Source organism: Atta colombica, unplaced genomic scaffold (genome assembly GCF_001594045.1).
Source record: "Atta colombica isolate Treedump-2 unplaced genomic scaffold, Acol1.0 scaffold110, whole genome shotgun sequence".
Lineage (NCBI taxonomy): Eukaryota > Metazoa > Arthropoda > Insecta > Hymenoptera > Formicidae > Atta > Atta colombica.
Window position 1 is genome coordinate 572,091 of NW_017259196.1, and position 13,408 is coordinate 585,498.

At 31.7% G+C, this 13,408-nt stretch overlaps 1 protein-coding gene and 2 non-coding genes across 5 annotated transcripts in view; 1 reads left to right on the forward strand and 2 right to left on the reverse strand.

Annotated features, from left to right (window-relative positions):
- LOC108693874 (uncharacterized peptidase C1-like protein F26E4.3) overlaps nt 1-13,408 on the reverse strand; it is a 38,477-nt gene that overhangs the window by 20,041 nt on the left and 5,028 nt on the right. The window contains exon 1 of one of the 3 annotated variants that reach the window (XM_018203046.1): nt 1,927-2,420. The exons of 1 other annotated variant lie outside the window; for it this stretch is intronic. The gene's annotated coding sequence lies outside the window, so the exon portion shown is untranslated. Of the gene's footprint in view, nt 1-98; nt 118-1,926; nt 2,421-13,408 lie in introns of those variants that run through there. One more of the 3 variants, XM_018203048.1, reaches the window with a different exon arrangement.
- On the reverse strand, nt 5,295-5,366 carry Trnap-agg. Its single transcript has one exon. It is a non-coding gene; the product is annotated as a tRNA-Pro (tRNA).
- Trnat-agu lies at nt 9,316-9,389 on the forward strand. The gene has a single exon. It is a non-coding gene; the product is annotated as a tRNA-Thr (tRNA).

Sequence of the window (13,408 nt, forward strand, 5' to 3'; positions counted from 1 at the left end):
TTACCTCTATATATTTGTTGATAAAATTATAGTTATTATTACTAATATTATAACAGTAATGATCATAATATTATGATCATATTAACACCAACACTCACCTAGTAACCCTCCACACTAACCTTACAATCACAAACGCCAAAATTTTTTCTATTTTTTCAGTGTATGAATTTCAGCAAATAAAACTTTGATTCTATTTTTTCTTCATTTCATTTTATTCTTTTTTTTCTCTGTTTTTTTCGTACTTATCGCACGAAGCGCACACGCTCGCTCTTTTCGACTTAATCGCTGTGAGATACTGGTTGCATAGAATTACAAACTCGTCGCGATATAAATTGCTAAGAATGCGACTTGATGAGATTCTTCTTAGACTCATAGAGATAATATTAATATCGAATGAATCGTTATAAAAAAAAAAGAGAGACGCAGTTGAGAAAAAAATCTTGATTTTAATAGATCTTATTGTAGCAAAAATCAATGTAAAAGATAAACAAGAATCTATTCGATTTCTATTTATTGACCTCGCGTAAGTTCTGATCACGATAGATTGAAGTGTCGCCTTCTCTGGATTTGTACATTGATATAATTTGCGGATTAGACCGATAACAACTGACAGATCGCTATTTAAGTAACTGCTGCTATTCCGATCGTGCAGGTCGCGACATCGGGATATCAAACTTGCGCGTTCACACTTGTCAAAGTTCGTCAGCGGATAATTCCCGTCGTATGCATGTACCCCGCATTTTTTTCTCGTCGCTGACTTCATCGTTAACATCAAACGATTCTAAGAACGACTAATTTTTAATTTTCTTTTTTTTACATTAAACTGAAAGAATGCATCGCGAATCATTTAATCGAATGAAACGATTGTCTAAATGTGATTTTAAGATTTGTATTAGTACGGATTAAAATCTAACCGTTAGCATTAAAAAATTCTATTCCTCAAATTCTATTCAATAATTTAACAAAGATTTAATATTGTTTATTTATTAAGTTCTGAAATTCGAATTTTTAAAGTGAATGTTATATTAGATGTGGGAAAAAGTTCGTGGCGTTTTTCCCGTTAGATAGCATTTAAAAAATGCCACGAACTTTTTCCTACACCTAATAATTGTATAGTTTATTCCTGATATTTTTAGATAATGTGAATAACATAACAAGAACTTATACCAAGATAAAAATTTGTTAACAAAAATTTATTATAAGCAAAATTTTATTTTATTAAGCGATTTTTTTTATTCATTCATAGCGAAAAATAAAATTTTATACTTTCCTAGTAATCGTTTTGATTAAAATAGGTTAAATGCACATGTACGCGATAAATCTTTTGTTTTTATCATTAGAATGTTTGAGAAAAAAGATGGGGAACAAGTAAAGCGTTTATTCGCATTCCTTTCACAACGTATTGACGAATGGCATCAGCGACTGATAGCAATTTGATAAGATATTCAAATTCGGATCTCTATTCATTAGTCGTGACAGAGAGATAAAACTGGCAACCGTGAATGAAAGTGAGAGACGAATGCAATTAGCATTACATCTTGAAACTCAGTTATCACCAATTTGTCTGATAAGAACAATTCATTAATCACGTGTGTGTGCGTAGTAGTAAATTTAATTTCAGACATCGAGATTCAGAAATTGCGGTTTTAAATATTCAATCTTTCATATTAAAAATCTTCAGAGAAAAATTATAATTATTTGTATTAAATTTTCACCATTCATTATCGTAATAATTTGCAACTTAATGATTTCAGTTTCTGCGTGAAACTCGAAGGACTTGTAATTGACACAAGCTATTTACACTTCGACAAATTTAAACGATCTCTCACTTGTCAGGATGGCGTTCACTCTCGGGAAAAATCAGTGAAAAAGAAAATCAATCATTGTGCCTTTTACAGCACCGTTCAACAATCTTACACCACTTACTCGAGAATGGCGAGATTCAGTCTGGTCCAAATCGAGGACTATCTTCTTCGGCGACTGTCGGTTCGCATGTGCCTTGTGCGGCCGAGAACGATTGCGGCGATTGTGACGAGTGGAGGAAGAAGAAAGAAAGAAAGAAAAAAAAATTAAAAAATAATAATAATATTCAACGGGAAGGACTCGGTTGATCGAGACGTGGGATCACCTCGCGATCGAGGAAGACCACGGGAAAGAGAGAAAGAGAACACAGCCGGTGCTGGCGGCTCGAAAGCGCGAGCCTAACTGATCCGCGGAGACGAGAGGTAAACGCAAGCTAAACTAAGTCTCGGTATCACAATTCGGTTCGAACCGCTACGCGAAGAAGCGGAGAGTAGCGGCACGGTCGAGCGACATGTGTGAGACACGATCAGCATGGTCTACCACCCACCGGATCTCCTTGTCGCGCGGCATCTTCTTCCGTCGTTCCTCGCCAGGATGACGAAGGCGTGGAATGACGACGGCCGTCGAAGACGGCAAGGCAAACCCACGGTATGCGAGCCGCAAATCGCGAGTGGAAGAAATTGCGCTCGGAAAACCGCGCGGTAGATATCGGCGAAGGACGAAAGTGGTATTTCCTGGTATTTTCCAGCACGACGAGCCAGCGATGATTGCCATGAAATTTTAACTAAGCGGTTGGCGTTTATCTCAGAGATGCCGTAAAATTTTCGAGGAGCCGCGCCAGAGATTGGTTGACTAAGGTCTGATTGCACCAACAGTTTATTTTGATCTTAAGCAGGGTTTAAAATTATCCCTTTTTCTTTCTTCTCTCTCTCTCTCTCTCTCTCTCTCTCTCTCTCTCTATTTTTCTTTTCATTTCTTTTCATTTTAATTCTTTTTATTTTATTAGATTGTTATTTACATCTTTTTTTTTAAGTCTTAAAAAAGAGAAAAAGAGTTTTAAGTCTCGCTTAAAATCAAAATAACGTTGGTATAATCGGGCTTAAGCTTCTCAAAGTACCAGTCCTATAGTTAAAGCTATATTTCGAGCCTATTTCTAGAATCAGGCGACCCTCCAGCATCGCTATCGAGCACTTCTGTAGACTGAAGACGCTGATAGCGTCTATTGGCTCATGCTGGTTAATCCCACTTTTAGGAGCGCCTGTATATCTAATTAATAGTCAAGGATCCGCGATTGATACTCACTCGGTGAGTGCACTTGATCTGAGATAGAAGGTCGTCTATCCATGGAACAATTCAACATCATATGGACATCCAATTTAGTAGACGATATACATATAATGTATCAAAAAATCTAGATATTATTATCAAATAGCACAGAAAATTCTGAAATTCTTCTTTTCTGATTTATAAGTTTTGAGAACAAAGAGAAGGATATGTACGATGTGTCAATTCCCAGTGAGAAATGATTCATTGAATTAATGTCGAATCGACATCGATACGATGAATTCGATATCAATTGGATATTTAATTGACGGTCATTTCTTGTATGAGTCTCTCTCTCTCTCTCTCTCTCTCTCTCTCTCTCTCTCTATTGATAAATATAGATGCAGGATATCGACGACAAGAAACCTCGAAATTACATTCCAGACCAATTTTTGAGAAAAAGATTTATCTTGATTTTTGGCTGATTTGAAGCGTGAATTTGAGATTGGCCAGTAACATGAAAGTGCTGAAATTTATATCGGTTTTATTTTGTCGACCGGATCTCCCAAAACCGCGCACTTCCGACAGGATTCATCATTATTGAGACGCGTACAAAAACTCGGCAATTATACCGGAGAGAATAAACTTTATGATTCGGACGCTGAAAGGCCACCCGCGCCCGCGTTTTCCGCGAAAAAATGCGATGAGCTATCTCGGGAAGACGATATCATCACATAAGAATGAAAAGAATGGCAAAGAATATCTCGCGATAACGAAAAGTCGCAGAATGCTTCGCGAAAATAAGCGAAAATAGGCGTGAGATGTTTTGCAAATTTTGGATATTAAAAATAATTAAAATATATATTTAATAAAATCTAATAAGATATTATACATAATACATTTTGACTAACACAGAGAGAGTCTTCATTAATTCCGAATTTAACTAAAAAATATGCATATATAATTAAGAAGAGTAATTTTACATACTAAAATAACTTAAAGTAAAAGAACAATGAAAAACCAAATCAAATTAGACAAAACGATTCCTTATCAAAATTTTTTAAATATAATAATTGTGAAAATGTAATCATCCCTATCGTTAAGGAGAAATTATAGATTATAGAGTTCAGATCCAGTGCGAATAAAATAATAGACTCACGCCCGCTTCGAAAAGATGCCAACGATGCAGATTGCGAATTGTTATCATATTATGATTAAATATAGATTCACGCAACTGAAATGTTGATTCCCGGTACTGATAACAACGACGTTCGTGAACAAACATCTCTAAATATAAAGCGGACATTTTTTCGAGTAAATGCAGAATATCGCTCAGACGGTGAAAAAAAAGAAACAATGATGAACGTATTTTCGTGTCTTCACCTTGCTCTTATTCGCGCGATCTAATTTCGAAATTCGAAGTATTTAAGACGATTTTTTTCTTGATGCCTTGCTGAAGACTTTCTGAATCGTGTTTGTAAAATCACGACGTGCAAAATACCAGAGGGTTTATCAAATTTGTACGATCGTCACGTCGACAAAAGATTACGATAACCTGCTAGTCGGATAATTTTGCCCGGCGGCTTAATTGACAATGACGAATTCATCGAGAATGCCGGCAAACGGACACTATGTAAATAAACCGATTAATCTTTCACTAGTTGCGTTCAGCAAAAAAAAGTAGTTTTGCAACTATTATTATTATTAATTTTGCTATTATAAGATTCTTTATTTCTTATTGTTAATATACAATTGGATTATTCGTATCCTGCTCATTTGTTTTCTTTGAAATACTAGGAGCCTCAATTAATTAATTATAACGTCTATATACAATTTTTTAAATACACAACCTTATAAATATTTTCTAAACATGTTAAAGTATATGTAAGTTATTTAATAATTTTTGTATACTTGTAAAATTAAGAACATGAACAATTAAAAAATTATTATGTATACTAAATATTAATATGATGAATCTTTATTCTTAGTTCCTCATTAGATCTAAATGTATAACTAATTATATTAAAGATCTTACAGCAATTACAAAACTGTTTTTTCTGCTGAGCGCAGCTACTATATTTACACGTGATAGGAAGTACGTGGCTCTAAAAATATTCAATATCTGAAATCTCATATAAATAAAAAATAAAAAATTGTAGATATCTTAAATGGAATTTTGAATAGTAATCTATATGCAAGTGAAAGGAAAAAAAAAGATTAAAAAAAACGGGCTCGTCCGGGATTTGAACCCGGGACCTCTCGCACCCTAAGCGAGAATCATACCCCTAGACCAACGAGCCACTTCTTATGAGGTTCTTTCTTTGAAAGGTATATAAGCGAATACCATGTGTTCCATTCAAATTTTATTATTTAATATTGTATATATATAATAAATCTAGACTGCACTTTTTTAAAACTTAGTTTCTATATTCCATTAGAAAGAATTAAACATATTGATGTCTTTCTTGAACTCGATACTTTTAAAAAGAAAGAGGATGATATATTTCAAATTACTTCAATCTTTCTAAACCGAAGTAACAATTTAATAGAAAAATGCAATCTATTTTTATTACATCTATATTTAATACAAATCACTTATTTGTTAAAAATAAAAAAATAGAAGTTTTTCAGAAAATAAATAAATTTAAATGTTTTAAATTTAAATTTTGAAATTTTGAAATTATATTACATACATTTTGTAATTTCAATTTTAAAACACAATTTTGATGTAATTTGATTATAGAATAAAGTAAGTACTTCTAAAGCAAATTTTTTCTTTTTCCTTTTTATTTTTGTTATTCTTTGTTGCATTTATATCACTTATTTGATGCATAACAACAAAATAGTTAAAAAAATTGTCATTTTTGATGAAACAATTTTTTTAATTATTTTATTCTTGTACAAATGAGTATAAATATAACTTTTAATATGTCATTCGTTAACCACACGTGATCGTTTTATTGTATTAGTCGGTTTTCGAGAAAAAAGTAATAATGATGTCGCATATTTTTCTTATCAGCCTTGGTAATTATGTTCTGCTTCGATCGATATATAAATGCATAAATGATTTCTTGTTTATGTAACAAGATAAAATCGACAAAATAAGACAGACTAACGGAATTAATTTTCTCTTATGAATCGGAAGAATCATCGAGAATACTGGCGACGATTCTCGTTCTGTTTCTAATTACATTAAATTAATTGCACATCGGCTATTTTTCCTTCTGTCATCTCATCCGGAACTTGTTCCGAAAAATATCCATTTGATTCAGTTATAAACGGTGCGTAACCAGGGCCATCATTCGTATAATCGAGAAAACGCTCAAGATTGCGCGATGTGATAAGCGTTATGTGAGAGTAGAAACTGATGTAACTGTCTAACAAGTTAATTTTCCATCAAAAAACGCGAATGAGTTTCTCAGAAGCCAAACTGATCGACCCGAAAAGTAATAAGTTTGATTAACAAGGAAATAAACAATAATTTTTAACAAAAATTAAATTATATATATTGCATTATTAAATATATTCTCAAGTATCAGATAATTTTAATTAAAAGAAATCCTTATTTTCGGTCTGGTGGATCTTAATGCTTTAATATTTTAGTATAAATTTATATATATTCAATTTTGCAACCATGTGCTGAAATGTTTTTCAGTCTTGTAATCATGAACAAAACCAATAATATTCTAAATTAAATAAGATAAGAAATTTAACAATGCTGATGCTAATAAGCTTCTTATAAGAATATTAATACTATTTTGATCAAAAAGTTCCCGGAATTACCACCAGGTGATGCTTTGAGTCAGCTGATTTGAGTTCTGTTTTTTTGATTAGGTTGCCACATCTATCATTGACATTCCCACCAAATTTTATTACCATAGCTTGACATTTGTAAAAGTTACGCCGTCTTGAGTACATCTACCTCTGCACGTATTTTCGATTTTTTACAGTTTTAAAAATGGAGTTGAATTTGCAACAACGAGTTTGTATTAAATTTTATGTTAAAAATGGATTCAATGGTATGAAAATCTTGGACTCATTGGTGTGAAAATGTTGGGAAACTGTTTCGGCAGTGATACTCTAAAGAAAACAGTTTATGAGTGGCATGAAAAAATTATTATGAGGAACGCGTTTTAACAGCCGAAAGGAGGTAATGGAAAAATCGAAGATGGCTCTGATGGCTATACCGACAATAGAGTTCCAGAAATGTTTCGAGAGCTGGATCAAGTGCTGGCATAAGTGCATTGCAGTCGATGGAGAGTTTGAAGAGACTTTGAAGGGGACAATATCACTTTTGATGAATAAAACTTGTATTTTGAATTTTCTGAATGAATTCCGGGAACTTTTTGATCAAGATAGTATAATTTAATGTTAAGAAGAATATTAAAAATTTCGAATAATTTATTGCTAAAATATAATATTAAGGTAATATTTTAATAACGATATTTTAATGGCAAATAATTTATTGGAAAAATATAATTCTAAGATAACATTAATGATGACGTTTTATTGACGTTAATGACGTTATTAAAATGTTATTTAATGTCACTTAGCTATTTGGATTGAGTTATCAAAAAAAACTAAAGTAATAATCGATTCAATCTTTTCAAGTAAAATATTCAGTAAAATATTCAATTTTCCTCAATTTTTGTTAATGGTAATCAAAACTAAAAATACAAAAAATTAACAAAACTATGAATTAAACTCGAGAAATTTACAAAAAATAGAATTGTTCAGTTTAAGAGAAATAGAAAGTTCAGATATTATGTAAGTTCCCAAGCAGAACAACAGATAATAGTCTAGTTTATCGTTATGTTCAGTTCATGATCCTATATTGTATTCTATATTGGCTACGTGTACACCATGCGGTTAGTCCGCGACCTATACGATATCTATTTAACCTATAGTATAAACAAGAACACCTTGTGTAAGTTGCGGATTAAGGGCACGATGTAAATGTAGTCATCAGATCTAAACATGAAGGTCGCGACAGTGTAAATAGTTTATTTATCGTGTTTAGATCAAATTTAGATCGAATATAGGTGTAGGTCGTGGAACTAAACTATGTGCCAATATTTCACATTTTAACCTACAAAGTAAACGTATAAAAATTTAATTGATAAGATTTTCTATATATTTATTTACGACGACATCAAAATCATGTTAAAATAAATCCTAACTAGTTAAAAAGTAACTTTTAATAATCATTTTGACTTTTTGTTCTGATGGATCGCGACGCTGTAAAGCATCATTTATTATGCCCATATTTTATTCACGGAAAAGATACGATTTTATTGGAAATATCTAAAAATTTAACTAAATACAGAAAATAATTTTGATGAATTAACAAAACATTTATGTAGGACATTGATTACAAGAACGTCAAACTTTTTGCAACATTGCTCATCCTTGCTTGAGATTTTTACGTAATTATTTTGATAGTCCAACAAAATTATTTTCAGATCTAAATTTTAGATGATTCAGCAAAATCGTTTTTTTCTGTGTAGATGCGAAATTGAAAACTTAGCAAAATTCAATTAAGATCTTGAAAGCGAGCGATTTGTTTCCCCATTTTTTCGCATTACGTATATTTCTCTTCACTAAGAGTTTCAACGCGACTTGAAATTCTCATTTCCTTTCGGTCAGTCGTTTGTTTAACGCGCGTACCCATATTTCACTTTGATTATGTTACACCTCGTTTCGGAACGACAGGCGGCAACTTGCATCGTTCTCGCGCGCGTCCATATATTTCATATCTCACAAATAGATCGTATCTTCTTTTCGCCGGCATGTTGCAAGTTTTAACGCCCCTGAAAATATGGGTCACGCACAGGGAGGATCGTTTTTATGTATCCATAAATTTTTGCTGATGTAGTATATATAGGCTATTCACATCGTGACGGGAATGTTCTTGCGGAAAGAATTATGACTCCCGCGTTTTCCAAAACACGCATGCGTTTTGTATAAACGGATTATTGTCACCGATAAATTATTGTATATTTTTATATAAATGAAATTTCTTTCATTATCGCGATATTTGATTCTAGATATTAAACTAATCAAGTCTATTTTTTATAAATTTTTCGATTTTATATCGTAACTTTGTCGATTTTCTCTTCTTTTTATTCTTTACTGATACCAATCAAAAAGTAACAAAAAAATTGTTTACTTTATTATTAAATCAATATCGGAATATAGCCTTCATATTGAGTACCTTATATAGCTTTATTACAAAGTTGAAGTCAACTAGGCGCCGTGGCTTAGTTGGTTAAAGCGCCTGTCTAGTAAACAGGAGATCGAGGGTTCGAATCCCTCCGGGGCCTTCATTCACGATAATTCGTCGTGAGAATTTTTTTTGTTCCTTTGTGTCTATTCTCAAAATACACATAAATTATACAATTGCTTAGTTACATTACGTTATATTCTCCACATTCAAGATAGGTACAATCAGACATTGGAGAAAGAGAGAAAGAAAATGAAAGGTATGAAGTTCAGCTATAAAGAACAACTTTTACATCAAGCGTTTCTCTCTCGTTCTCATTTTATTTTTGGTTTTCTTTTTATTTTATCGTATTTTTTTATATTATGTTTTTGTATATTTTTCTCATGTTCTTTATAATTATTGCTTTTTATTTGCTTTTTTCTATTTTCATTGTAATTATCTTTTTTTTTCTCTTTTTTATTTATTGCTGCTTTTGTTTTTTTAATATCTATTTTTTTGTATATTCTAGTTGGTTTGTCCTGGAACATTCTAATAAATTTATGTATCTATCTATCTCCTATCCTCTTCGTTCTTCTCTTCTTTTCTAATAATAACATAATTTATTAGAGATATATTTATTAAATATTGGATTTATTGATACGTATTGAGAATATATTGCCTACATAACCCAATATAAAGCCAATATTAGCTATAAATTAAATCCAAAAGCAATGCTATAATATTGCACACTATAATATATTAACATTGAATAAATATTAAAATTCTCTCTCTCTCTTTCTCTCTCTCTCTCTCTTTCTCTCTCTCTCTCTCTCTCTCTCTCTCTCTCTCTTTCTCTCCTTCCTTCCTTTCCCCTCTTTATTTATCTATTTATCTATCTATTTATTTACTTATCTATCTTTTACTAATATTATCCTCTCTGTCTTTTTCTCTTCCTAAAATTCCGTAATAAAAAAAATGTTTTTATTATTATAATAACACGGAACATATCAGCAACGAGAATTTTTTTATTAAACAAACTTTTATATAAACTTGCTAATTTTTAAGATGTACACATGTACTTCATGAGGTATGTATCCATAAAACTTCAATGAGATTGCAGATTGAATCCGGCACGTCGAAAGCATTTTCGGATTCAAATGGAATTCATATTCTGTCCTAGACCATCGACGTAATAATAGAATCTAATTTCCTGCTCAAGATATTGTACATTCATGTACGTCTGATTTTCAGTAAGCCGACGTAAATGTGGCTTACGGCTCATAAGCGTATTTATAACTGCTTAACACGTAAGATCAATTGCGGTATTGCGCCGTCTAGAAGCATTCGAGTCTAAATTAAAGCGCGGTCATATCTTAGGTATGCAAAGGCAAAAATTACTCGCGGCTTTTCAATCGAACGAAAGAAAACTTCATAGCATAGCGGCAAGAATCTAATTACGAGAGATGCAAATTTTATCAAACGACAGGCGTCTAGTACGCCGCGTTTTCATAATAATCGCACAGAACATATCAGATCGGGTCAATATTGAAATTCAATATTAGTTATAGAACACAAGGCGTCTATTTTCAAACGCGAGCCAATATTGGTGACTAATTTTACCCCAATATTGTGCCAATGATTTGTGCTACTAGGAATATCGGATAAGTTATTGGGTTGTCCGGAAAGTTCGTGCCGCAAAAGATTTAAATTTAATAAATGTATACTAAAATTTAAATTTTAAATCTTCTGCGTTTCAATTTTCCTTCAAAATCGGTATGAACTTTCCGGACAACCCAATATATATAAGAAATTTTAATTAAAGGATCTAGCTGTTTGTAAAGAATTGTAAAGAATTTATAGAGAAGAGATATTCTAAGAGATTTTGTTTGAAATCTCTTCTGAAATCTCTAAAAAGTAGGAAATTTTCCGAAAACTATCATTTGGAAACAAAGTAGCAGCTATATTTTCTAAATAGATCAGAATCTATTATAATCGTAAGATCTACGTTCTAAAATTAAGATTCAAAATAGGAGTAGAATTTTCAACTCGAGAGGGCAAAGGATTTTTTTATTAAACGTACTTTTATATACATTTGTTGATTTACTAATTTTTATGTATTTCATGAAGTATACATCCAAAACTTCAATGAAATTGCGGATCGCGAACTCTAATAGACGCCAAACGTTTGAGAAAATTTACATCTCTCGTTGTTCAGCCAACAATTTCGTACTTCGTCGATTTATTAATCTACTCTAATATGAATTATCAAAATCGCGCGTTGTTATAATGTACTTGCGAAGAACGAGACACGCCTAAACGGTGTTAACGTTTTTGTTACATTGATGTCTCTCGCAAACCTTACATTCTTTGAGTAATGGTGTGTATGAAAACGATGACCTGCGCGACACGAGATAGCTTGATTTTCACTATGACTTATAAATCTGTCAACTATAATTCGCTATCCTCTCTTCTCTTCAATCTTGCTTGGAAAATAAAGCCATGGAGAAATCTCATATATAATGCTTGTATAAATTATATTATTAAAACGCGATAACACTTAAATGATAACGTCGATTTTATCGAAGCGGCGCGACTGTTTTGATATGGTAAAGCAACGCCGATATAATAAATTAATTCCTATTATTTTTATTATTCAATACGTTTGTATGAATTTCAATAAAAAGAAACAAAGTAGTAACAATAAAAGCCCACGCGTTGTTGATGCTAAGTAATTGTGTTTAGCATCGCTTTTCCAATAAATTTTCCGTGGTTTTGTTTGTATTGAGGAAAATCAGAATCTGTCGAAACGTTTGCATTTTTACATATAATTGAGTGTCGCATGTTACATTGTAGCAATAAATATTGTTCAATAACAAGAGCCACCACGCTTTTATTGGCTACTTTGTTTCTTTTCATTAATTTATTTTCATTATATATATTTCGTTATTTCTCTGTTACAATCAATTGATTACGTTTGATGAATTTATCAACACATGTTTTAATAGATATAAATTAATATTCATTTTTCTATTAATGTAATTTCTCTATTAATGTAGATTATAATGTTGTCGTGTATTCTCTGGAATATGCTAATCAGTAATATTTATTTTAGCAATAAAATTGGATTGATGAATTTTATTTTTCTAAAATTTCACTGAAAAGTGTTTCGAAACGAAGAACAATTTCAGCGGAACTTCAACGAAATTTCAGCAAAATTTTTCCATCTAGGCTGTAAAAAACATTATTTCCCGATACTAGCAAAATATTGGAAAACAATGTACTGCCGATATTAAATATTGGATAAAAATTTAATCCTCAATATTGGTCCAATATTGTATCAATATTGGCTAAATATGATTAGGCGAAATATGATTCTACTTTACTGGATCAATATCGAGGTTTCAATTCTTATCCAATGTTTAATATTAATTGTATATTATTTCTCAATACTGCGTTTGTGTTACAATTAGGATTATTTTTAGTCTCGATTTTACCTTTTTACTAATTATTATTAATTATAAAATATCAATACAATATTTACATTTCTACTAATATACATTAACTTTAATCTCAATTTTATTTACATTTAACTTTTTCTAATTCTTAGAATTGGAAAAAAATACAAAAAGTAAATAAGTTAAACCGAGATTAAAGTTGATAGAAATGGACGTAAGTCATAATTCTTGCGGATTTCGGACACAGGAGCCTGTGGAGCCGCAAGAACAGGATTTCCTCTATCAAATTCTCTTTTAAGTTCTGATTTAATTAATTAATTCTTTCCGCCGTCAAATTTGCGGAGCCTTTTGCGGTTTTCCTTTTCGACGATTTTAAGTTCCGTCTTAAAGCCGATCATTTCTTGATTCATGGTAAATGAAGAGAATATATTACATAATTCAGTTAAGTGGAATAATAGAAAGCGTGGTAAATTGCATAAATTGATCAAATTTCGCCGTGAGTTCAAAAGCAAAAGGTATCTAGAGGTCCGTTTAATCGATAATCGACTGCGGTATCCTGGCAACCAAACAGACGCGTTTATCAATTTTGACTCCTATCGGTTGCATACTGTGCCGCACATTCGATATACGAGAGCTCATCTCCTCTACAGGCACTTAAACATTGAAAGTGAAGTGTTTGTAAACG